General features: G+C 44.7%; 1 protein-coding gene across 1 annotated transcript in view; it reads left to right on the forward strand.

Annotated features, from left to right (window-relative positions):
• Positions 1-7,889: 7,889 nt before the first annotated feature.
• The window catches only part of NACC2 (NACC family member 2), an 84,803-nt gene continuing 64,752 nt past the window's right edge, over positions 7,890-27,940 (forward strand). Inside the window, exon 1 of the mRNA XM_075060706.1 lies at positions 7,890-7,992. The gene's annotated coding sequence lies outside the window, so the exon portion shown is untranslated. The remainder of the gene's footprint in view (positions 7,993-27,940) is intronic.

Genomic DNA, 27,940 nt, shown 5'->3' on the forward strand with positions numbered 1-27,940 from the left:
ACTGGATCACGTTATATCTTTCTCTACTAGATTGAAGAACATATTATTAAATACTTGTTCCCCATGTAGATATTTATAGACTGTAATTAAGTCCTTCTCCTGGTTAAGCTAAATAGATTGAGTTCTTTGGGTATGTCTACACCGCAATTAAAACTTGCAACTGGCACATGCTGGCCGATTCAGGCTTGGGTTGTGGGGCTGTTTAATTGCAATGTAGATTTCTGGTCTCAGATTGCAGTCCTGGCTCTAGGACCCTGTGAGGTGGGAAAGTCCCAGAGCTTGAGCTCAGCCAGAGCCAAAATGTCTGCACTGCAATTAAACAACCCCACAGCCCGCAAGCCTGAGTCAGCTGGCACAGGCCAGCTGCAGGTGTCTAATTGCAGTGTAGACATACCCTTAGAGTCTATCACTAAAAGGCAAGTTTTTAATCCATTAATCATTCTCGTGGCTCTTCGATGAACCTTCTCCAAGTTATCAACATTCTTCTTGAATTGGGGACACCAGCATTGGACACAGTATTCCAGCAGCAGTTGCACCAGTGCCAAATATAGAAGTAGAAGAATTTATCTTTCTTACTTGTGATTCCCCTGTTTATGTATTCCAGGATCACATTAGCTCTTGGCCACAGCATCACACTGAGAGCTCATGTTCACTGATTATCCATCACAACCCCCAAATCTTTTTCAGAGTCACTGCTTCCCAGGGTAGTCTCACATTCTGTAAGTATGGTCTACATTCCTTGTTCCAAGATGTATATATTTACATTTAGCTGTATTTAAATGCATATCGTTGCATTTCCCCACCTCTGCAGCTCAGAGATATGATGCAGCAGACTGATGTAGCTCTATTGCTTGAGGGGAATGGGGTGGTATTTGTGGATCCCCTACAGGTAAACCACACCTCCTTTTTGCCATGGAGCATAGGGATTCCTGTATGACCCCCACAAGTGAGCAGGACTGGTGGATCTGCTGATATGTGGATTCACTTGCAGTGCATCCATCCACCCACCCTCCCACAGCAGAAGTGGTTGAAGCTTCCTCAAGAATTCATTCCCTTGCACCACTGGCCAACCCTCCTTGCATTAAACTCAGCTTCTTTGCCAGGGTAAAAGGCAGAGGAATTAATCATCGGTGCCTCAGTTTTTTCATTAGTAAAATGAGGATAATACTTACCTCACAGGGGTGTTGTACAGCTACATTAATAATAATAATTAATAATTAATAATAAATGTATTCATACACATTGAGATCCTTGGATGGAATGTATTGTGGGAGGACAAAATAGTATTATATTTTGAAGGCAATGCACAGAAGGAACATTCCACTAATTGGCTTATCTTAGAACGAGATTCTGGGGCATACTTCCCATGTACCTTTTAAAAATACGACAACAACAGTTTTATCTTGCATGCCAAAGAAAGTGTGTTTGTCCTTGCCTGGCACTGTTTTTTTAAAGTGTTGAGTGTTAATGAAATTCCTTAGCCCTAAGCCCTTCTGAAACATCAAATGTTGATTTAAAAAATATTTTTTTCTACAGTCCTTAAAGCAGCATCAAAACTGTAAAGGTTTAAAAACAAAAGAGAGAAAAAAATGAAACTTCCAGGTGCAAAAATGCTTTAACATGATCTCATATGCAAAATGGGTGGGAGGAAGGATTATACTTTATTTATGTATGTATTTACATTTGGAACTCATTGTAATCATAATACTTTTGGCCAAAGCCTGTTCACATTATTCACACGAGAAGGCTCATTGATTTTAAAATTCTTTCAGTTTTAATAATATAGGGAAGCGAATCTAAATATTTTAAAATATGGAGTTAAACTCTAGCTCTGCTGAAATCAGTAACAAAACCCCCATTGACTTCAATAGGACCAAGATTTCACCCAGGATTTGTAACCTCTGTCTTTCTTACAACTATTTTATGAGCTATTAATTTTGTTAGAGTTGCTACATAGATGGAAAATAAATGACATATTTTAGGCCTGATCTATGCTACACAGTTATGTTGACATAAGCTGCCTTACATAGACGTAGCTGTGGAAAAGCCTTCACTTAAATTTGGCTCCTGCCGAACACAAGTGCCTTTTTATGCTGATTTAGTCACACCATCTCCCCAAGCTGCCTCATGGTTGGTGTAATTAGGTCAACACAGTGTCATTGTAGATACTGTATTGCTTATGTCCACTGTTGCTGGCTTTCAGGAGCCCTAAACCAACAATGCAATTGAAACAAGTGTTCCTGGTGACAGGGCCACCCAGAGGATTCAGGGGGCCTGGGGTCTTTGGCGGTGGGAGTCCTTCCACTCTGGGTCTTTGGGGCATTTTGGTGGCGGGTCCCGGGGCCAGTGAAGGACCTGCCGCCAAAGACAGAGCAGAAGCAGCCCTTGCCGCCGAATTGCCGCCAAAGATCTGGAGCAGAAGCAGCTCCGGGTCTTTGGCAGTGAGTCCTTCATTTGCTCCAGGTGTATTCGGCGGCACTGAAGGACCTGCCACCAAAGACCCGCCAAAAACTCTCGTGGGGGCCCCTGCAGGGCCTGGGACAAATTGCCCCACTTGCCCTCCCCCCCTCATTGGTGGCCCTGCCTAGTGAAGACGCACACCACTGACACAAAGAGCTTGGCTTAACAGAGAAATCTTCGGTGAGCTTAAACACAAAAAGGAAGCTTACAAGGAGTGGAAATTTGGACAGATGACTAGGGAGGAGTATAAAAATATTGCTCAAGCATGCAAGGGTGTAATCAGAAAGGCCAAAGCACAATTAGAGTTGCAGCTAGCAAGGAATGTGAAGGGTAACAAGAAGGGTTTCTACAGGTATGTTAGCAACAAGAAGGTGGTCAGGGAAAGTCTGGGACCCTTACTGAATGGGGGAGGCAGCCTAATGACATGATGTGGAAAAAGTTGAAGTACTCGATGCTTTTTTTGCCTTGGTCTTCACAGACAAGGGCAGCTCCCACACTGCTGCACTGGGCAGCACAGTATGGGGAGAAGGTGAGCAGCCCTCAGTGGTGAAAGAACAGATTAAGTACTGTTTAGAAAAGCTGAACATGCACAAGTCCCTGGGGTTGGATCTAATGCACTTGAGGGTGCTGAGGGAGTTGGCTGATGTGATTGCAGAGCCACTGGCCACTATCTTTGAAAACTCGTGGCAATTGGAGGAGGTCCCAGACAATTGGAAAAAGGCAAATATAGTGCCCATCTTTAAAAAGGGGAAGAAGGAGAATTTGGGAAACTACAGACTGGTCAACCTCACCTCAGTCCCTAGAAAAATCATGGAGCAGGTCCTCAAGGAATCCATTTTGAAGAACTTGGAGGAGAGGAAGGTGATCAGGAACAGTCAACATTGATTCACCAAGGGCAAGTCATGGCTGACCAACCTGATTGCCTTCTATGATGAGATAACTGGCTCTGTGGAGATGGGGAAAGCGGTGAACAAGATATATCTTGACTTTAGCAAAGCTTTTGATACAGTCTCCCCCAGTATTTTTGCCAGCGAGTTAAAAAAGCATGGATTGGATGAATGGACTATAAGGTGGATAGAAAGCTGGTTAGACTGTGGGACTCAACGGGTAGTGATCAATGGCTCGATGTCTAGTTGGCAGCCAGTATCAAGCGGAGTGCCCCAGGGGTCAGTCCTGGGGCTGGTTTTGTTCAACATCTTCATTAATGATCTGGATGAAGGGATGGATTGCACCTTCAGCAAGTTTGTGGATGACACTAAGATAGAGGGGAGAGGTAGAGATGCTGGAGGGTAGGCATATAGTCCAGAGTGACCTAGATAAATTGCAGGATTGGGCTAAAATAAATCTAATGAGGTTCAACAAGGACAAGTGCAGAGTCCTGCACTTAGGACGGAAGAATCCCATGCACTGCTACAGGCTGGGGACCGACTGGCTAAGCAGCAGTTCTTCAGAAAAGGACCTGGGGATTACAGTGGACAAGAAGCTGGATATGAGTCAACAATGTGCCCTTGTTGCAAAGAAAGCTAACGGCATATTGGGCTGCATTAGTAGGAGCATTGCCAGCAGATCGAGGGAAGTGATTATTCCCCTCTGTTCAGCACTGTGAGGCCACATCTGGAATATGACATCCAGTTTTGGGCCCCTCACTACAGAAAGGATGTGGACAAATTGGAGAGAGTCTAGCGGAGGTCAGCTAAAATGATTAGGGGGCTGGGGCACATGACTTATGAGGAGAGGCTGAGGGAACTGGGCTTATTTAGTCTTCAGAAGAGAAGAGTGAGAGGGGATTTGATAGCAGCCTTCAACTACCTGAAGGTGGGAGGGTCCAAAGAGGATGAAGCTAGGTTGTTTTCAGTGGTGGCAGATGACAGAACAAGGAGCAATGGTCCCAAGTTGCAGTGGGGAAGGTCTAGGTTGGATATTAGGAAACACTATTTCACTAGGAGGGTAGTGAAGCACTGGAATGGGTTATCTAGGGAAGTGCTGGAAGCTCCATCCTTAGAGGTTTTTAAGGCCCAGCTTGACAGAGCCCTGGCTGGGATGCTTTAGTTGGGGTTGGTCCTGGTTTGAGCAAGGGTGTTGGACTAGATGACCTCTTGAGTCTCTTCCAACCTTAATCTTCTATGATTCTAAGTGTGCATGCACACACAAGCAATTTCAGAAGTGCAGTGGCTGTATGCTGATGTAAATTAAGTTGACATAATTTTGTAGTGTAGACATGGCCTTCGCGTGGGCTAGTTTAAAGCAGTTCTATGACCTGGAGAATTTTGCTTATGTATATAAAACTTAAAATACACTTATGTCTGGGAAAATGTTATGGAAAGATAAAGTTACAGCTGACTTGTAAGATTAGCAGAGTCCTACATCTGGTGGCTGTGTTCACTGGGCTAACTGCTATATTGATTTATACCTTGTCCAACCCCACAGACAACAACAACAATTGACTTCCCAATGGGTTTGTACAGATATAACACTGCAGATTTTTGCCTATTTTGTGGAGGACATCCTCCCTTGAGACTGAAACCTAGACCATAAGAATTTGTAGACAGTTTATCTATCAGAGTCTTTGTCAATGGCAAAACTGCAATTCACTTTAATGGGAGCAGGAAGTCTATGAACTCAGAAAGGGTCTTTCCTCTGTACTAAGCTTGTCTCCACTGGAAGGCACTCTTTGCATGTTACAGAGTATGTTATATCATTCATCCCTCCCTCTTTTTTAATTGCTTTAGAGTTATTTCACAATGTGATTTAGGGTTACTTACCAGACTCTAACAGAGAGCAGATCTTGCAAATTCTTACCCCTTCTGATGCAAGTCTACAGAATTAAAAAAGGTCCTGTGTTGGCAAAACACGCATATTCAGAAAATGTTGCCAAATGGGAGCCCAGATGTCACATATCACCTTCATATTGGTGCACATACAAAATTCATTCCGCACAGGGGTGGGAAAAGTTAGAGGGACACTGATCAGGCCCCCACTGTACAAACACAGAACAAAAAAGATTGTGCCTGCCTCAAAGATCTGACAATCTGAGTATAAGAGACAACCAGTAGTTATAGACAGGAGGGTACAAGGAGACAATCTTTTGCTTGGATTACACTAATAGGAACCTCTAACAATCAACATTTTTCTTTTAAAAGATGAGGCTAAGGGATGGTCTACACTAGGGGGGGAATCGATCTAAGATACGCAACTTCAGCTACGTGAATAGCATAGCTGAAGTCGAAGTATCTTAGATCGATTTACCTGTCATCCTCACGGTGCGGGATCGACATCCGCGGCTCCCCCTATCGACTCCGTTACCGCAGTTCACGCTGGTGGAGTTCTGGAGTCAACGGGAGCGCATTCAGGGATCAATATATCGTGTCTAGATGAGACACGATATATCAATCCCCAAGAAATCGATCGCTACCCGCCGATATGCCGGGTAGTCTAGAAGTACCCTAATACAAAGAATTACACAGACAATGTTCTCTTTAGTTCTTGTAAACACAATAGGGTGGGGGGGGGTTGGTTTTTTAGGGTTATTATTATTATTTCAGATTTAGTAATTTTCTTTATCTTAGCCTTCAGATCATAATTGAGTTTTGGCTGAAAGCTTCATTTAGCCAAGATAATAGAGTAAAGGGAATGTTCTTATAATATTAAATATTCCCATCCCTTCAGTGATCCTTGTAGTTCTTCCTTGAAATTAATATTTTGAATGAAATTTCTCTTTTTTGAGAGAGAGATGGGCAATTAAGAATTTGAAAATCTTGTGATGCAACTGTCAGCAGGATTTCACACTTTTAGATAAAAAGATTCAGAAATATTTTAAATTAAGAAAAAATATTAATTAGGCCTTGATATCATAAACATTTATGCATATATATTACTTTATGCATGTGTCAAGGGGGCTACTCAATTAAGCATATCCCTAAGCATTTGCAGAATTGGAGCCTTAGTGAAGGGTTGTTTTAAATCCAGGATAAAAAAACCACTGAGATCATATACAAGTTTTGGTTCAAAATATTATTCTGGATATTTTAAAAAATAAAACAAATCCTGAATCAGCAAATAGCTTCACTTATTATAGGTAACTGTTATGTGCAGTCTAAGGGGTAGATCTAGGAGCAATGACATGAACTTGAGCAAAGGAAAATTCAGGCTTGATACAGGAATGCATTTCCAAACAGAATACTTGTATTAGTCTGTGTCCAATCTTCCAAGAGATGTGGTAGAAGCCTCATGGTCTAGGACATTTAGAGCTGGACTGTAGAGAATACCTAAGAATACACCATTGAACCAATTCTGTACTGGCTAGGGGAATTGACTAGCTGAGCTTTCAGGTATTTTTCCACTTCCAATTTATGAGATTCTGTGAAAATGCTATTGTGGTAGGTGCACTACAAACAGAACAAAAAGACACTCCCTGCCCCCCAAGGAGTTTAAAATCTAAGTAAAAGGCAAGGGACAAGAAATGGATACAGACAGGAGGGCCCAAGGAAACAATGAGACAATATTGGTGATAGGTAATGGTCTCAGCACACCAGTAGCCTAGCTAGTCAAGTTTTTATAGGCATACTGGCAAAGCAGCGTTTTGAGTGAGGATTTGAAGTTGGATTATGAGGTTTCTTTGCAGCTGTTTCTGGGGAGTCCCCAGCAAAACAGGCACCATGGTAGACACAACCCAGGTGTTTTTTAAAAACTTAAGTTTTCATCAACCCCTGTTTTTTTTTAAAATATGATATGACTAAACAACATAATTAATACATGCAATGATAATGAGCACATTGTGCATGCTTAGGGCCCAGTTTGGAGATTGGGAGTGGAAAGCCTGTTGACTTCAGTGGAAGTTCCCGGCCCAAAGGGCTTGCAGAATAGGGTCCAGTACTGTGCAGTGTGTGTTCCTACCCTGAGTAGGCGCAGGGATCCATTGAATACTGGGAAGCCGAGGTGTGCATATTTGAGATCCTCTTTTCCCTCCCCTTTTAATTCCCCTGAAAAATAATAAGCGCTACATTTAAAGATCAAACCCCTCTGATCCCCGCCCGGCATGTCCCCATCTACTGCACAGTCCAGACCCCGAGCGCCCGCTGTCCCCAGCTTGACACTATCTGTGGGCTTCGTAGGGGACACGCGTGACCGGGGGGGAGTCTGGCGGCCCATGGCATGTCACAGCAGAGTGTACGGGCGATGCTAGCCCAAGCCCCAGGGTTAGGGAGCGCCTGGCTCGGGGGAGGCAGCTCCCCGGAGGGGGCTGGGAGCCGGGGAAAGCCTGTGGCGCCTGCAGGGCCAGGGCTCCGCCAGCCGGCTCCAGCCCCACGGCGCTTTGCGCTGAGGGTCCGGCTGGCCGGGCGGGCCAAGGCCCGCGATCGGCCCCGCTCCCCCGCGCGCCCCGTGTCCGCCCGCGGCTGCCTGGCTGCTGGCGCTCGGGTGCGGCGAGGTCAGGAAAGTCCATGTGAGAGCCGCTGAATCACTTCTGCCCGCTGAGCGGCGACCCCCGCTAGGCCGAGGGAGCCGCGCGCGTTTCATGGGCAGCGAGCCCCGCAGGTAACGCCGGCGCTCCCCCTCCCGGGAGCGCTGCCGGGCTCGCTCCCCTGCCGCGCTTCGCTCCCCAACCCCCCGAGTCCCCCGCGCCAACCTACCCCAGCACGCCTCGCCCGCCCCCCGGCTTCGCCCCTGAGACCCCCCGAATCCTCCCCCCAACCTACTGCAGTCCCCCTCGCCCCCCGCGCTTCGCTCGCCTCAATCCCCCCGCGCCAACCTACTCTAGTCACCCCGCCCCTGCCCCAACCTGTCCCCTCGCCCGCTGGCGCTCCCCTCAATCCTCCCCAGTTCCCCCGTGCCAACCTACCTCCCCCAGTCACCCTCGCCCCCGTGCAACCTGTCCCCCTCGCCCCCCGCTTCGCCCCTGAGACCCCCCGAATCCCCCCCGCCCCGCGCCAACCTACTCCAGTCCCCCTCGCCCCCCCCCCCCAACCTATCCCTCGCCCCCGGCTTCGCTCCCCTCAATCCCCGGTCTCCCCTACGCCAACTATCCCAGTCATCCTCTCACCCCACCCCCTGGACTTTGCTTCCTAATCCCCCCCTGCGCCAACTACCCCAGTCCCGCTCGCCCCCCCGGCTCGCTCCTGAGACCCCCCGAATCCCCCCGCGCCAACCTACTCTAGTCACCCACACCCCCTGCCCAACCTGTCCCCCTCGCCCCCTGGGTTTCACTCCCCTCATCCCCCGAATCCCCCCCGCGCGCAACCTCTCCATCCCCTCGCCCCTCGCGCTTCGCTCCCCTCAACCCCGCCCCGAGTCCCCCTGCGCCAACCTACTCTAGTCACCCTGCCCCCCCGCCCAACCTACCCCTCGCCCGGGCTTCACCCCTCAATCCCCCCCCCAGTCTCCCCCACGCCAACCTATCCACCATCACCCTCACCCCCCTTGCCCCGGGCTTCGCTCCCCTCAATCCCCCCCGTGCCAACCTACCCCAGTCACTCCTCGCCCCATGCTATCTCCCTTGCCCCCAGCTTTGCTCCCTCAATCCCTGTACCCCCCACACCCCTACCCCAGTCACCCTTGCCCCTCTATCTTCCTCACCCCCCGGGCTTTGCTCCTCAATCCCCCCGAATCCTCCCGGCGCAACCTACTCCCGTCACTCCTTGCCCCTCTTCCCCCCGGCTTCGCTCCCCGAGACCCCGCTGTGCAACTCTACCCCTCACCCTTGCTCCCCACCCAATTTATCCCTCTCGCCCCTGGGCATCGCTCCCCTCAACCCTCCGAGTCCCGCCCGCCTTGCCAACCTAACCCCAGTCACCTTGCCCCCCCGCAACTATCCCCTGCCCCTCGCTTGGCTCCCGAGACCCCCGCTGTGCAGCCTACCCCCAGTCACCCTTGCTCCCCCGCCCGCCAACTTATCTCCTCGTCCTGGCATCGCCCCCTCAACCTCCAAGTCCCCGCCGCCCGTGCCAACCTACCCCAGTCACCCTTGCCCCCCCGCCCAACCTCCTCCCCTTGCCCCTCGGGCTTGCTCCCGAGACCCCGCTGTGCAACCTCCCCCCAGTCACCCCTTGCTCCCCCCTAGCCCCTACTACCTCCTGTCCTGGCATCGCTCCCCTCAACCCTCCGGTCCCGCCGCCCTGGCCAACCTAACCCAGTCACCCCTTGCCCCCCCGTCCCAACCTATCCCCTTGCCCCCTCAGGCTTACTCCCGAGACCCCCGTGCCAACCTACTCCACACCCCCGCTCCCCCGTCCCAACTTTCTCCTCCTCTCCCCTAGGCATCGCTCCCCTCAACCCTCCAAGTCCCGCCTGCCCTGTGCCACCTACCCCCAGTCACCCCTCGCCCCCCGCCAACCTATCCCCTCGCCCCCCTGGGCTTCGCTTCGCTCCCCCTAACCCCTCGTCACTCCCTTGTCCCGCCTCAACCTACCCCCCTCGCCTCCCCAGGTGTCGCTCTGCTCTACCCCATCACCTCCGCCCAACCTACCTCAGTCACCCCTCGGCCCCCCCCGGCTTCGCTTCTCTCCTCTAACCCCCCCCCGTCATCCACCTCAACCTACCTCCTCCCCACATGGGCTTCACTCGCTCCCCCTAACCGCCCATCACTACCCCCTCTCCTCCCCGGCTTTTGCTTGGCTCCCCCTAACCCCCCCCATCCACCTCAACCTGCTCCCTCTACCCCCAAGTCACCCCTGCGGCCTGAGTCATCCCCTCGCCCTCCTGGGATTTGCTCCCCCTAACCCCCGCATCAACCCCATCGCACACCTACCCTCCTCACCCAACGGGCTTCGCTCCCCCTAGCCTCCATCACCCCCCTGCCCACCCAACTGCCCCCCTGTGTGACGCTCCCTCCCCTGAGTCAACCCTGTCTCCCACCCCAACCTACCCCCAGTTACCCCCTCACTCCTGGGCTTTTCCCCCCCCCTGAGTCATCCCATCCCCTGCCCCACGCTATCCCCAGTCACCCCTTGCCCCCCTGGGTTCACTTCCCTTGCCTCTGATCACCCCCTGTCCCAACCTACTCCCAGTTATCCCCTCGCTCCCTGAGTTTCGCTCCCTGAGTCACCCTTGCCCACCAGGTGTCACCCCTACCCGTTCACCCCCTGTCCCGCCCAACTACACTCCTTGCCCCACGGTGTTGTTCCCCTCCCCCGAGTCCTCCTGTCCCCCGCTCCAACCTACCCAGTACCCTCGCTCCCTGGTTGTCACTTCCCACCCCCGCAGTCACCCTCCCCCACGAGTGTTTGCTCCCCTCTCCCCCAACTCCTCCCTCCCCCCACTGTATCCCCCAGTCACCCCTTTGTCCTATCAATGTTTGCTCCCCTACCCCCTCCCGAGTCACCCTCTCTCCTTCCCCCCAGAGTCATCCTTCCTCCCCAGTGCTTGCCCCAACCTCCCCCCCATCATCCTTCTCCCCAACCTACCACCCTAGTAACCCCGCTCACCCCACTGGCGTTTGCCCCCCACTTCCCCCTGAGTCATCCTTCCCCAGGGCTTGCCCCAGCCTATCCCTCCCTCAGAGTCACCCTCCCTCCTTTAGGCCCATCTCCCCTGGTTCTCGCCCCCCCAAGTCGCCCCCCCAAGTCACCCCCACCCCTAGGGCTAGGCCCACTTCCCACGGGACTCGCCCCAAGCTCCCCCATCGCCCCACCAGTGTTCACCCTTCCTACTCCCCTTCCCTCAGTGCTTGTTCCAACCTACCCCTGAGTCATCCCCTTCCCTTTCTCCCCAACCTACCCCCTTAGTCACCCTGCTTGCCCTCCACTGTTCACTCCATCCTACTCCCCCATGGAGTCATCCTCCCCTGGTGTCCCCCTCCCATAAGTCACTCCCATCCCTAGGGTCCCATCCTCCCCTGTGGCTCTTGCACCCCATCCTGCTTCCCCCCACCAGTGTTTACCCCCCTTCGCCTGGGGCTTGCCCCCCCAGCCACTCCCACCCCTGGGGCTAGGGCCACCTCCCCTGGGGCTTGCACCCCACCCTACACCCTCCCAAGTCACCCCCTTGCCTGGGGTTGCCCTTCATCCTCTCCCCTAAAGAATCAACTCCTTTTTCCTCAAGGGAGACTTGTCCCCTAGCCTATTAGTTGCAGGAACTACCCACCCCTAACTTACACCTGCCCCCAGAGAGTCACCCCCTCAAAGGGTGTGTGTGTCATATTCCTACTGCTGTTAAAGGGAGACTCATCCCTCCCCTGCTCACCCTGTTCAGCAGACATGGTTCCTCTATCCTCCCCGCTAAGAGGGCAGCCATCCACACCTATTCCGTGGTTCTTTTCTCTCTAGAGGGGACTAACCCCCCCAGCCTGGTGCTCTCTTCCTAACCTACATCCAGAGGGGATTCTCCCACCTCCCGCAGAGGCTCAGTCCCCACCTACCCTGCTCCCAATCCACAGCAGACTCATCATGAACCCCTCCCCCAGCCAGTCATCCAGAGGATTTGCCTCTTCCCCCTCTGATGTTCTCTCCCACTGACAGGGGCCTTGCCCTTGCTTGTCCCCCAACATGGGGATCACACCCTCCTCATTCTGCCCCTTCTAACAGAGAGCTTGCCCCCCCCACCCCTCTTTTGCACCAGAGGGTCCCCCCCCCCCACCTCTAATTCTGCCTCCAGGGTGAGAGGAGAACAGCTCCCTCCCAAACGGGACTCAACTCCAACATACTCAGTCCACTCACAGGGGAATTGGCCCCACTGATTGCATGAGAGTGCAGTCCTTTAACAACAGACTAATCCCTACCTGTCCCCACACAGTCACTTCTACCAGTCACCGCCAAGGGATTAAACACCTTGCCCCTTCAGCTGGGACAATAACCCTTCTATTTCCTTACCACTCCCCCCAACATGGGGGTAGCGCTTGCCTAGGCCCTCTTTCCTTCCATCCATGGGGCTCAGTCCCAACCTACTGCTCCCTATGGCTGTCACCCCTTACTCCTCCTCATCCAGTGGAGTCACCTGCCATACACAGCGGAGTCATCCTGATATCCTCATTCCAGGGGACTTGTCCCAATTCTCCTGACACCCTGTCTTATTGGAGTTCCCCCCCACACCATTCCCTCTGATCTCATTGGACTTGCCTTTGTCCTAACCCTAGGAATTTACCCTCCCATAGTCTTTACCCGGAAAATGCCTCTCCTGTCATCTCCCACACCCTACCCCTGAAAAGCCACTCTCCAGTACTATAGCTGAGGCACTCCTGCATGCTCCAGTCCTCTCACTGTTGCAGGGGATTTCTGCCCACCTCTGTCTCCCATCTGTCCTTCCCAGGGGAATAAAGCCAGTCTGGAATCCCCATCTTCTCCCACATCCTCCCTGGGGAATTCCTCCTGCCCAAGAAACAGCACAGAGACTTTTTTTTCTTCATCCTGTCCATTGGGAGTGATTTTTTTTCCCCTTCACACCACATTTCTCTTCTCTAGGGGTATTGTCTTCTTCCTTCCTTCCGCCCTGCCCTCAAAAGAACTTTGGTGCATTTGATAAAAGGATTGTGTCCAGTTGTACATAGTAATTCATTGTTCTGTACAATGCCCAGCACTCTACTAATGTTTAACAAATAGTTACGAGAGATATTTTAATCCACTCTGTAATATGGGGGAAACATATCCTGGACTTTGTTTCTCAACCTCCCCAAAAAATTCCTTTGAGGTTTTACTGCTGTTTCGTGCTGCTGGCAGGTCCTGCTTTTAATACAGTTAGTGTATTGAGTCAATAAAATATAAAACAGTCTTCTTCCCCATGTCGCTAATTCAGTGAGCATTAAGTAAACAGGTTTTTCTTTCTCATTTTTAAAAAAAATATAATAAATACAATAGATTTTAACCCTGATATTGAAGGAACAGGCACAGTAAATATTATAACAAACCCTTAGCCTTTCATGGAGTCAGGGACACAAACATACCTTAATTACTTCAAATATCATGATGAGCTGTGCTGTCTTTTTCTTAATGTCAAATTGCAGTTATTTGGAGATCTAGATAAGGAAGTGTTTTGTGTAACAAGGGGTAAAGCATCCATTAATGTAAGAAGGTGATATTTATTTTTTCTTTTCTTTTGTTTGCTTGGGGGTAGGGGGGGGAGAGTTACTTCCCAAAGCACACCTCCTCTCCTAGTATTGGAGCTTTCTTAGAAAAGATGCTGAATCTTCTGGTAGAATTTGATTAGATCCTATGGTCTTTCCAAATCCTATTCACCTAGCAAAATGGATTTGAGAAATAGGTTATAATTAGAAACACGTTAATGAAGCAGCTGCAGTGCTTAGTTGATTTTAATTTCTAAGTGTTTGTATAGATGTTTGCACTCTTTCTTGGTACTGGAGGATTGTATGGCCTGAATAAAGGGATTTAAAAAAAAAAACAACAAAAAAGCACCCAAATGCATAGTTTATGAATAATGGTATAACATTTTTGCAAAGGATGCTATCATTCAAATGACTGCAGGTGTGGTTTTTTTGGGGGTGTGTGCGGAGCAGACCTATTATAATATTCCAGTATTATTTTATGCTATCTCACGTGGTCAGCAAGACACAGAATGTTAAGCAGCTTGTTGATGTATAAGTGTGGAAAAAAATAGTGGTACTTTATTGGGTTGGGATTTTTTTTGGATAAGTTCCTTTCCGAATGCTGGTGTGTTATGGTAGATATTGCAGTGGGCAGCATGTTGTAGTTAAAGTACATTTGCCCTGTTCAAGGACTCCTCCAAACGTCACCACTGCTATAGAAAATAAAATGATAGCAGTACATTCTATACTTCAGTATGTGAGACTCACCCATATGTATTAGCAGGAAAAGTACAGGAACACTTAAAATGAAGTCTCCATTACACACTGCTTCATTAATTTGAATATTTACTTGTGTATTTCCTCCTTTCAAAAGGCATTTGTGAGATTGTGAGTAGCTTGATGCACTTCATGCTTGCCAAGTGTCTGTCTTGTGTCCTGAGTAATTGATGAGCTGGCATGCTGTTTTACCTTTTCAAACTAAAATATTAAACAGTAGTAGAAGCTGAAATCGGTAAACAAAACTGAATTATTGCTGTCCTCTCGGTTGCATATTGGCTTCTAGAAGTTAATATTCCAGTACATGAAGAGTGAGTTTCAGGAATCATGTATCTAATGTGATTCTTGAAACAATCTAGTCATGCTTCATACAAAGCGTTAGGATCCTGATGCTGTGAGATGCTGAGCACCCTCCAGCCCTATTAGATTTCAGTAAGAGCGAACAATGCTCAGCACTATCCAGAAGCAGTGCTAAAATGTATGTATGAGTATAGTTAAAATGAAACGAAAATTCAAGCCTATTCAACTGCTGAATATCTACTTTTAAATAGCTTTTAACAGACTAAGGCTAAACCTTTTGCCTTTTACTTGAATATATGTTGTTAGCCAGGCCTAAGACAGTCAGCACATATCCTCAAGCTATGAACAGTAGAGGTAGTAATAGCTCAACCTCTAGTGAGAGGCAAATACAAGATAATTAGGGACCTTGCCCTTATTTTCCTGGGAATAAATGTCATTCCATGGTCCACTGAAGATTTCATGCCATTGTGTAAAAACAACAAATAGTCTCAAAATCGAGGTTTCATAGTCTCAAAATCGAGGGGTTATGTGGAAGAGGAGTGGTGGAACTGGAATGCCCAAGGGAAAGTATGAACTTGTGGGAGTTGAAATCTTTCTTCCTTGCAAATTTTAGCAATTTTTTAAAGTAATACATTTTCTGTGATGAAATGTGAATTTTTTTTTAGTTAAAAAATACACAAAAGGGCATAGAACAGTATTAAAGGGACATTCAGGTTAAATATATATTTCAGGTAAACATAATTTTACAAAACAAATTTAATTATCCTAGTTAATAAAACGCTATGGATTCTAAAATCTCACTTAATTTTGCACCATTAATGTTTATGCTTTGAGCTTCTCTTAAATTGGACCATTGCAATAAACAAACAACTGACCCAGTCTATAGGAAGTTTCGTCTTCTGGTTCTCCTGCAGGTGCACAATACTACAGTATTTATTTTGCAGACACTGTAGAGGAGCACTGAAAACCAAACAAAAACATTTCCATTAGAATTTAAAGAAGAAAATGCCAGACATATCAACATTTCTATTAATCGTACCTTTTGAGAAACAGTTTCTGTAAGACTTAAATTGGTGGCATAAATTCACTTGATGGCAGCTTTTTAATGGATCTTGAATTGTGATGTATTAGAATATATAGTATCTGAAATGTAAGATCTTGATTTGGATAAGAGATGGGTGAAAATTTCCAGTACTGGAGTCCAATTTAAAGTTATCTTAATAATTTTGTTCATGGAGTTTAAGCCCAGTTGTTCCAGCTTCCCAAAGTTTAATCTTGGAAGAAGCCTTTCTGTGATTGTGTTGCTTATTATTAGCTACACTAATTCTCTCTCTCTCTGTTTTTAAGGGTATAGAAGACATGTAAGATAAAACCATAGTTAGCATGCTGACAACATGTGTGTATAAAAGTACTCCTGCAAGTAATGGTGACTGTTCACACTTGCATGTTTTTCAGGCTATGACAATGTCTTTCTGCAAAATGAAAGCAACTTCATGCCACTATTTAATAATAAATCTGATCTGTCTGGATTTTCCTTACCCTGGGAATCTTTTAGGTTTCCGACAGATTTCAGTTTATATGAAATGGTGCCATTAGCACCAACTTCATGTCGGGCTCTAATTCTGTAAACTTTGTCAGCCCAAAGATGTGAAGAGCACTGTCTTACTGCATTAATTGGCCTTTCATGTGGACTCTGATCATGGATGTTTAAACTGGTTTGGAGAAGATAAGAATGCTCCTTCCCTCTGAATCTTTGTCCGTTTCTAGGCCTGGACTCAAAACAAACCTCTCTGTAAACTTCAGATTTTAGCCCCAGGTTTCAGTTAGGATCAGGCAGCAAAGTGCCAAGAGACAAGATGCTGTTTTGTGATATATCCAGTTGGTTTTCTGAGAAGTGCCAGAAATAGCACAAGAGCACTTGTTCAACTCAGCATTGTACCCCCGAAGAAATCTGGGTTAGCTTCAGAGAAACTTCCACACTTGTGTATGCTTATTCCAATCAGATTGCAAACCCTCACTGTGTGAAATGGAAGTATTTATTTTAGACCATCTTCTTATACAGTGTGATTTCCCTGCCAGGTCTCCTGGACTGTTTCTGCTCTGCTGTGTAGGTCTGCAGATATGTACTTTATTTGAAAGCTGGCTTTATTGACACAATAGTACTAAAATTGGTACATGGCTCTCTGACACAATAGGCTGGTGTGTTGCTAAGTATTGTTTGGAGTCATTGGATTGTGGATAACCTTAGCAAAGCAATCTTACAAAATGATGATGTGATTTTACCATTGGCTATCTCCCTAGAGTGCTTGTGTTTAAAAATACCCAGGCCTGACAAAATTAGGTTAGAATGGAGATTCAGCCATAATTTTCCCAGATTTTGAATTTAAGCTGAGGCAACCTGTTAGCTGTAGCTTTCTGTGAAAACAGAGGTGGTTTAGTGAGGTAGAAAGGAATAATAGCTTCAGAGAGCTCTAGTGATTGTATAAGTCACAAACCACTTCAAGGGACAGTTAAACTGTTTAACATTTTAGAGTGATTTGACAAAACTCATGCAGAGGTTGAAGAAAATGGAAAGTTAAAGGCATGTCATTTCTTCTACCCAAACACTGATATCTTTATTTATTGTTTCTTTTGATTATTTAAGCTTTCTATAACACCTGATGGCCAGGGAAAGTGCTGTGCATTGCAGTTGTTCAGTTCCTTAGGGCTTGTCTACACTTACGTTTTATAGCACTCTAAGTTGCTGGCTCAGGGGGGTGAAAAATCACTGCCTTGAGCGCAGCAAGTCTGAGCGCTTTAAAGCGCTACTGTAGACAGACTTCCAGCGCTGGGAGCTAATCTCGTGGAAGTGGCTTACCAGGAGCGCTGGGAGAGCTGTCTCCCAGTGCTCACACATGACCACGCTCGCACTTCAAAGCGCTGCCGTGGGAGCATTTCAGTGGCAGTGCTTTGAAGTTTCCATTGTAGACATACCCTAAATCTCGGCTGGTGTCTATGATGCCAGCAGAGCAACTCTTGTGAATTGCAGCCTTACAGTTACTCAGGGGCCATCTCTTCTGCATTGTTTAGGTTAGTTCTGTGAAGTCTTAGCAGTTCAGTTAACCTTTGCTCTTTATCAGAGCCTCACTAACTAGGTTTGATGGAAACACCTAAAGTTTTTTTTTCTCAAGCACATTGAGAAATAGGTTAACCATGCTAAAGAGGGCGAGGCTCTTCATTTTCTTTCTACCTGACTTTATTTGCAAAGTGACAGTAATTTTGACAACCTTGTGTCTTTTTTAGCAAATCAAGTGTCATGCCACATTTGCCTGTGGATGAGATCATTTGCAAAATATGTTTCCCAGCCTGCTTCAGGCATAAATCATTGTCAACTGTAATTGCTCATTTGCTGGGAACTGTGATTCGTTAGCAAGTTTTAAGTTCAACTTGTTTATAAAAAAAAAAAATAAGCAAATGTTTGAAGGAAGAGATTTTTTAAAATATTAAATCGTGCACTGTATTTATCCATACCTGCTGTTTTTAACTTGTTAAATGACATGATCTTACAGAGGGGTAAAGAATCATGCCAAGACTTCAGGAGTGAGGTATTGCACTCATTTTGTCATGTGATTTCTCTTAAATGGGGACAGAGGTAATAAAATTCCTCCTACTCAGCCAGATCATGTGACATAGATCAGTGCACAAAGGGAACTCTCTGAGCTTGAGTCTCCCCCTTCCTTATGGAGGGAGACTGTGGGCATGTCTGCACATACATGCTGCAGCGATGCAGCTGCACTGCATCTGGTGAAGACGCTCTGTGCTGACGGGAAAAAACTCTTCCGTCAGCATAATAAAACCACCTCCACTGATGGTAGTAGGTGTGCTTCTCCCTCCATCATAGCACTGTCCACACTGGCACTTACGTCAGTGTAACTTATGTCACTCAGGGGGTGGTTTATTCACACCCTTGAGCAACATAAATTATGCCTACATAAGCTGTAGTATAGACATAGCCTCAGCCACCTCTGTGATATCATGCCCTTTCTCACCCTCCCCCATCACTGCAGATTGAGTGAAGGTTTTTTCCCAGAATACAGGGTCTCTGTGAAGGGAAGGGTGGAAACTTGAAGGCCTGATGTGAGGAGTGGAGGAAGGGCTGCATGGGAAGTGGGGGAGTGTTCACATTTTCTCCCCCAACCCCTCATAGGCCAGGAGGAGTCATCATAATCATATAGTGTGACCTGCACATTGCAGGTCACAGAACCTCACTCACCCACTCCTGTAATAGATCCATAACCTCTGGCTCAGTTACTGAAGTCCTCAAATCTTGATTTAAAAACGTCAAGTTCCAAAGAATCCACCATTTACTCTTGTTCGGACCAGCAAGTGACCCATGTCCCACGCTTCAGAGGAAGGTGAAAAACCCCAGGGTGTCTACCAATCTGACCTGGGTGAAAATTCTTTCCTGACCACAAATACTAGACCCTGAGCTCTCCAGTTTCATGGAAATTAGGAAAGATAATGCAGCCGAGAACTGTTATCTTTTCCATGTGGCTTACCTATTTGGTGGTTCTAGGGACAGAGCGGGCAGAGCGCAGGCACTGGCAATGTGTCTGCAAAAGAGTTACACTGCTTGGGATGCTTGGGGTAGGATATGGTTTGGAAGTACAGGACCTCTATGTCAAAGGCCCTGGCTTCCCATATATCTCTAGAGATCTGCCGGGGAAATTCCCCCAGTACCACACTGCTGCCTCACATGGTTTTCACCATAGAGGGATATGATTTGAGACAGTGATCGGCTGCCAGTGACTCTGATTCATGGAAGGAAACAAGTTTTTTGGTACACTTACTGAGACTTAAAATATCTTGCAACCTCATTGAAATACTGTCGGTAATAGTTCTTGGCATGTATTTTGTGCTTTCCATGTTCAGAGTACTGTCCAAAGAAATAATCATTTTCTTAATCCTCTAAATGGTCTGGAAATTCTACTTTTTAGAAACTTTCACGCAAAGTAAATTTTTATGTTTCCTTTCCTAACCAGACAAAAATGTTTCTGTGCATTTTTTCCCCAGGTTTGTGGAGATCATTGACACCAGTCCAGGAGTCACAAGCAACCGTATAATAACAAACCAGTATGCAGGCTCGATAAATTAACACACTTTTCAAGATCAAGAGAGGCTGATTTTAAGCTTCCAAGCAATAATTATAAAATCTACATTTAAACAAAAGTAATTTGACACTTTTTTCTTTTATGAAATGACTTCAAAGTATTTTTAAAAAGTTTCTCTTTGTGTATCTTTTCAAAATCTTTCCAGCTTTAAGGGGTGTTTAAAAGCATTAACTGGAAAAGGGGGGAGTTCATGGTAACATTGGGAATCTACTGACTTCTGCTTTAGTGGCACAGTTCCCAAATACTGCCAGTTTGCTTTGGAAGTAAGTGCCAGGAGTTAAGGGCAGCAGAATGTAGGGGGAGGGAGTGACTCCATCAAAGTGACCATATATAGTCATTGGGATGAGATTAAATACTTTACCTCACAGTGACATCCTAACAGCAATAAAGCCAATATGGGGACCTATTAATCATTTGTAAAAACAGCAAAAAATTCACCTCACTTTGTAGCAACTAATTTGTAGCAATCAGAGCTCTTTGAGGATTCTATTGATTTAGGGAGAGGAGCCAGATGTTTTCCATCCTTGGGAGTCTGGAGGCAAAAATTCATCAGCAAACTGAAGAATAGCATGTGCAAAGAATTGTAAGTTAAATATGACAGAGCCTGTGCTATCTCAAGATAGTGGGTTTGAACGCTTGTATGGAAAGGGGTCGTGTCGTCCAGCGCCACCAATGATTTCTTTCCATAAATGCTTTAACACCACAATATTTATTAGAGAGACATGTGGCAGCCTAAAGCTACGTACTTTGTGTGCGGATATGTGTTTTGCATGCCAGTTCCCTATGCCACAGGATACTGTAGTTATGTGATGCACTAGAAAAAACAGAGTTAGGGTGGAAAATATAACCCCTTCTAGAGGTGTCAAGAAGAACATATTGTAGTGTCAATGTAACAATGCCAAAGTTATGGTGGGGATAGCATTTGTCTTCTGAGTTCCTGTCTCTGCAAGGTGCTGAGCCCCATATTCAAATTATGATATGACAGATACAGTACCACCCAGGTGCATTAATACATTATTGGAATTACAGAAATTTCTGTTTGAAAGACAACAGCTGTGTGCTTGAAAGACTTGGTGGGTTACGTTGGTTTGATAATGCTTAACGTCACTTGTTTTTGAAAGCTAGACATAACTAGGTTTGGCAAGCAGTTGGATTAAATACTTCCAAGGGAAAAAGGTCTATGAAGCATTGTGTGCCAGCCTGCTGTTTACAGGGCGCGGCTAGTCATTTTAGGGAGAGAACAAGCAGATTCTCCTTTCTGTCGGATGCAGAGGTTTGTGGTTCAGTTCATTGATGGACTAGAATCCTCACAAATAAGGACAATCCTTCATTAGATGTTTGCTTACTTGGAAACTTTTCTGTATTTTACATTGAGCACATCAAACTTTGCAACCTATATTTATTCCTGTGTAACGAACTTATGCATACCTGTTTTCATTATAGTTATGGTTGAGAGGGCACTTTTATTGAAAACCTGTATTTTCATAGCTTATACACAATTATAGTTTGTGCTGAAATTTCTCATGCTGATTTTCATCCTAGATGATTTTTGTTCTGAGGGCTGGACATTCAGGTAAAGATGCATCTCTGCAAGTTTTACGCCATTTCTGATGCTCCAGTGTAGCTCCATTTGCACTTATCAAACATTGGTATAAATACCTATTCCTGCTCTACTCTACTTTATCATCCAACCTTGGTTGTACAATGGAAAAAAGACCTAAGTGTGTGTGACCTTTTATCTTTGCATACTTATATGCTCATACAACAGGGAGAAATACTAAATTTACTGAAAAGCATAATGTAATAGACAACAGGAAGAAGAAGAATAGAACTCTCCTCCTAAGATGCTGCTCTGTAAATAAATTAAACTGTACAGTGCAATGTTTTAACTATCCCTTTTTTAAACTTTAGATGTACATGTTCTATTGTCTTATAATGAACAATCTTATTGTAGTGTGTCTGTGAAAGGGACAGACTTAAAGTTGCAACCTTAACTTTGTTTTCATGGAACAGTCAAGAAATTCAATTTCTACTTTAATGCAACATTAACACAGTTTTCAACATCTAATTCATTTCCCATTACAGCACTAAGTTCCTTCTGTTAAATTTTGCATGCTGATTTTTTGTTGTCAGCAGTTTTTTTATTCTTTGTTTCTTTTCTTTTCTCATATAAAACCATTAGGGTGAAAGAAGATTAAAAAGATGTACATTACAATTAAAATGTTAATGAAATCTGCATTGAACTACTTTTGAAACCATGTAGACATTAATCTTTGTTGGTCTTGTGTATGTTAACTTTGGTGATTTTTATTCTATACTGACCCCTGCTGAGAAAGTTGTTCTATAATTGGATTTTGTTTAAAAAGAGCAAAGCTCGTAAGAAAGTAGTTGGGTGTATTACTTTGGCTTTCTATATTGCTTTCCATAGAAGGTAAACAAAGAGAAAACAGCATAGCCAGTTATGTTGCTAAAAAAAAATATTTTAGAGGGCTGTCTTCTATTTCTGTCCCTTAACTCTTCCTCAGCTCAGTGTTTTTCATTCTCTCCTTATGAATATAAGCTGTACCCACTGCTTCACCAAGTTTGCTTTTGATGAATGGGGCTATTATGACTTCTTCCCTAACTTCTGATTAAGAGACAAAGCTTTGACTTTTGTTTTAATTCAGATTTTAAAAAAGAACAGAATAATCATGTTTTGAAATGTAGCAGAGGGAACGAAAAACCTTGAAAATGTTGTATAGCTTGAGATAATACGTTAAATTTTGTTTACTAATTTCTTGAGCCTGATAGGCACTGCTCACCAGCAACTCCTGTTAATCGCAATTAGAGATGCAGATGCCAGTGCTTCTTGGGCAAGGCCTGCGTATCTCACCAGTAAGTGTACAGCTCTTTCGGGGAGAGAGTGGTGTTCAGGGGCTAGAACAGAGGACTTGAAGTCAGAATCCTGGAGTTCTGTTCTTGTCTCTGTTGTTGACTCTCTGACAGGACATGGATCACTCCTTCTGTTCTTCGGTTTACCCAAGTGTAAAATGAGAATAGTAATATGGGGTATTGCAGATTGTCTGTAAACTGTTTTAAGATCTATGTGGGACGGTTATAATAGAATGGCAAAGAATTATTTGCAGTAATTACCTCATCTTTTCCTCCAAAATAGTGAAGAGTTTCAGTGTTTCTTGAGGTTTTACAAGAGCCGTGTTAAGTGATTATTAGGGTTTCCTCAGAGTACACAATATTTGGAATGGAGCCATCATTTTTCCTGTTCTCCAGAATAGACTAAGGAGTACGATTGACTAATGTACAGGCTGCATGATGAATCGAACCACAGAACTTCTTGACTTACCAGACAGTTCCTAGGAATCTTGCCATGTCCTCTTCAGTATAGCAGACTGTACTTGTTCAGTTTAACATTATCAAGCCTCTCGATCATCCAGAACACTCTATTGTTTAGTCCCAAATTTAAACATATTAAATTCTTAAAAGTTCTTTTGTGATGTTTTGTTTTGTATAATTAAGTCTTGAGTCATCTAAACCTACTATAGGATATTAGAGAAGTAGTAAATACAGATCCTTTGCTAAAGAACTGAACTGTCATTCTCAGCATCTGGATAGAGTATTGAATTGATAGGATGGGTGTGCGGGTGAATAAACTACAGAGTCAAAGGATGAATATATCCTGATGAGAGAGCTGGATTATTGCAGAGTAAAATGGAACACTCCACCCTGTTACCATTTATGCTGCAAACATGAGTAAAACATCCTAAGCTGAAATCTGTAAACTACAAAAGAGGAGAACTGGTTATCTCCCATCTGCTTTGGGTGAAGCAGCAGAATCACAAACTTGTTTTGCCATGGAAATATATCTGCATTGAAGACTTTAAGGTTGTGTATGTTACTGTGTAATCCTCCAAATTAGGTGAGCAGCCATCTTGGACTTGCATGAGGCCTGTGACATCTTCAGGCCTTCTGAAGAAAACTTCAGTGATTTCTTGGAGGACCAATCATGTCTTACTCATGTGTTGTAATGCAATGACCACGTTGTTGGCATTTAATCCCCAGTGCATTTCATTTGTTCGGTGTGAGGTATTGGCAAGTTTAGGCAATCAGGTCTCTTTGCTGGAGTCCAAAACCAGCTCTTCAGATATAATACTTATACATTTTTTAATCTGAAAAAGGGAGTAGAGAATTCATTCATGTTAACTGGTCTCAAGTGCCAAATAGAAAGCGTGGGGAATTTGCCTAGCAATCTGTGATTTAAGGATTATGGGTATAAAAGAGAGTTTGGGGTATGGATAGGGTGACCGGATGTTCTGATTTTATAGAGGCAGTGCGAATATTTGGGGCTTTTTCTTAAATAGGCTCCTATTACCCCCCACCCCCTATCCTGATTTTTCACACTTGCTGTCTGGTCACCCTAGATGTGGATCTTGAGGCTGCTTGTAGTTCTTGAATGTTTGAGACCTTAATGGAATAAGGGAAGTTGTTCACTTCATACCCACTAACAACAAGGGTGCAAAAAGGGGTAAAGAACAGGTACAGTTATTTGTTACAACTTCTGCATCGAGTGCAAAATCTAATATGAAAAGCAACAGGAATTGCAAGCAGAGTTTTAATACTAGAAAATCTCAGTTTGCATTGTGCCCAGGCTATGTAGCTCAGCTGTTTAATTTTAGTTTTGCCTTTGTGAGTGGCCAAAAATGTTTATCAGGGTTTGAAATTGGCTTATGCCTGTAGTACCCGCTAAGGTTCTGGGGGAATGGTTGATGGTCAAGTGAATTTATTTCCCTGACTGATTCTGAAGATGATACAGGCAGGCTCTGAGGACATTTGATTTCAAGAGTATTTATTGGAATTGTATCAATTTAAATTCTGCAGAATACAGCCTTTGTAGTAAATTGAGTCTGAGGTCATTATATTGTACATACAGTTAGAAATATATTTGTCCTGCTTTGCTAATAGAAGTATGTGATTTTATGTGTGGGTTAGTCTGAGGTAAGATTTAGCTCTTGATATCTTTCTGAGTGTGTATTTAGGTTTTTACTCTTGACCAGAGAAGGTTAGTTCATTTTTAAACGATAGGTTATGGGTATTAAATCTTAGTCTCACATTATGCATTGAACATGAGAATGTATTAGATTCCTGTTGGTGTGGGTTAACAGATATACTTGGTCTATACCCACATCTGAATGGAATGTTATCCTGTATATTTGGTTAAAGAGTATCTTTAAGTTCCTAGCCTAAGGAGATACATAACCATGATGTTGGTAAGAAGTGTTGAGGTCTTTTTTGCCTGGATAAGATACACCTAACCCTTATAAAGAGGTTTGTGAAGCTGTTTGTGGTCAGAGAGGATATCTTTTTTTTCGTGCACACGTTGTTTGTAGTATGCATTTGCACATGAGAACAGGTTCATTCAGTCGGAGGAAAGTGGTGGTGGTTGTGCAGTTTTAATTTCTTGTGCTCTGGAGATGGTTTTATGATCAATTATTGGTGTCTGGTCACATTGTCCACTTTTACTAAAATGGTTTATTACACACGGAGAAATTTAAGGGACAGTGGTGAGCTAAAACAACCTGGCAGATAACAAGTAAAGTGGGTCTAGATTCTGCCTCGCTTATTCTGGCTGGGGAGTAGCATGATTTAGGAGCAGTCCCATTTAGATCAGTGGCAAAGTTCTACTCAACATGAGCAGGGATGGAAAAATCTGGGCCTTAGTTGGTATAGCCTTGTATTAGAACTTAAGTTCTTGATCTTCCTTTAATTTATACAGTGCATCAGAAGCTCTTGTGAAATCTAATGTGCAGTAGCATCAACACAGGAAAAAGCTCTGCCTTCTGTGAAGCCAGACTGTTGCAGTATAATTTGTTTTGTAAGATTTTGAAAGCCAGTGTTGCAATATGTAACAGTAGAATAGTGGGAAGATGGTCAGGTGGTTCTTAAGGCTTCAACAGACAGATTTCATGTCTGTGTGTTTTTGCAACACCTTTCTATAAAGGGAAACATAATTTAAAATATGATTACTTAGTGTTGTAACAGTCTTCTCAAACGTTTTTGCATTATGCAGAGATCATTATCAGCGGCTGATATTAACTTGCAAAGAATATTATGCAAATCATTCTCCTGTTCTTCTAAAAAGAAATTTCCTTCATAATGCAAAGCGTGACACAAAAAATGTGCAGAAGCTTTTGGCAAAATTTCATTTAGAAGATGTAACAGTTTTTCTGCTTACTAGCACAATCCGTTTGTGCCTTTCTACTGGATTTTTTCAACCCCAGATGATAAAGTATGAATTTTAAAATAGAGGAGGTTGGGATATCGCATCTCTTGGAGCTGGTAATGGACAGGAATTTTTCCTTTCTAAGTGGTTGTTCTGTATCCAGCCCAAGTAGGTTCTGACCAAAAGTTGTTGCCATTTAATGCAGTGGTGGGCAGGCCGCATGCAGCCCGTCAGGGTGATCCACTGCTGTGCTGCGAGACAGTTTGTTTACATTGACCATCCACAGGTACGGCCGCCCGCAGCTCCCAGTGGCCACGGTTCACCGTTCCCAGCCCCTGGGAGCTGCAGGAAGTGGCACGGGCCGCAGGAACATGCTGGCCACTGCTTCCTGCAGCTCCCATTGGCTAGGAACAGCAAACTGCAGCCACTAGGGGCTGCGGGCGGCCATGCCTACGGACAGTCAATGTAAACAAACATTGGCCTGCCAGTGGATTACCCTGACGGGCTGCAGGTTGCCCACCACTGATTTAATGGCTGTTCATTGCTCTCTGAAATGATTTGATGGTTTCAGTCCCGTTCCTAATGGACAGGTGCCACTGCCACTACCACTACCAATAGAGCATGTAGCTTTTTTTGTTAATGGTAAAATGTACTAATACTGTAAAATCAACACATTATTAGTAGCCAATATTATTGTTATAGATGTAGCCAGTTTAAACTACTCTAAAGGCTGAGGGGTTGGTACAGTTTTAGTAGATCGCGCACTGAAGCCCTAATACTGCCTTGAGCTTTGCACAGTCACAAGGGGGTTCATGCACAGAACTTGTTCCAGGATTGGGATCTTGGGTTGCTTATGCTCATTTCTCAGCATCAGCACATTTTGGATGAAATCCTGGCCTCATTGAAGTCAATGGCAGTTTTTCTATTGATTTTAGTGGAGTCAGGTTTTCACACCGTATATTTTACTATAAATTAGCATTGTTCAAAGTTACTCCCTTTCATGGTATATGAACAAGAGTCTTTACTAAAATGAAAGCAGAGGATCATTTTAGGAACCAGACGCAGAGTTTGCCCAGACAATAGATTAATGGCTGATTAAAACAGACTCTCTTTCACAAAGGCTATGAACTACTTAAATAGCTAAAATCTCTATAGGCTCATGATTTACAGTGAGATTAAGAAGATATTTTCACTGTAAGACCCAATTTTTCAGGCACTTAAAACTGTAGCTTTTGGACTGAAATTTCACAGGCTATATCTCAACACATAAGTGACTGAGAAAGATCAGTAAAATTCTGATTGGTCATTGAAGTACCACGTCATGAAAAAAATGTGTTTTTTTCACCTGCCAAGAAACTTTTCACATGATTTTTGTGTGTATGGCTAGATAACTTGATGTTTTAAAATCAAACTAACTTAAATAAGTAGCCTGGAAATAACAACATTCATCAAGCAACTTCAGCTGAATGTTCGGACATTGACGGCGCTAGGTCTAGCTGCAGAGTTTTTCTTGTTAATGGATGAATACTAAACCTAGTTTATTTTCTGCTTTAATATACAAAGAAATAGGCAGATACATCTGCATTTGTATGTTTAAAAGAAGCTCTCATTGAGAGAGAATCTAGATTGTCTGAGGGACATTCTGTATGAACCACAGAGCTTGGCTGGATATGTGCACTTATGCCTTTTGCCCACATGAAATACATATTTTGGTAGCACAGAAGAGAACTTTAATATCCTAAAAGTGGCCCCAGGGTGTGGATATGATGTGATAATTATACTAGTGAGTGATTACAACAATTGGCTCTAACAACTGGCTCTGCCTCATGCTTCCTATGGCCTGCCTTGGGCATCTCGTGAAAACAAATGCACCCCTTGTAATGCATCACTGATTGAATATTTAGATATACAGTGGGACCTACATAATTAATTACTGTGAAAGAAATAAATCCAGTTTAAAAAAAACTTTGTGTCGCAGAATGAATTAAGGTAGTAAGATGTTTTAACCTAAATACGGTGGCAGAGAGGAATTTTTTATCTTCTGGGTTTGTGTGTTTCATAAATGTTTCCTTT

This window comes from Chelonoidis abingdonii, chromosome 24, assembly GCF_003597395.2.
Source record: "Chelonoidis abingdonii isolate Lonesome George chromosome 24, CheloAbing_2.0, whole genome shotgun sequence".
Classification (NCBI taxonomy): Eukaryota; Metazoa; Chordata; order Testudines; family Testudinidae; genus Chelonoidis; species Chelonoidis abingdonii.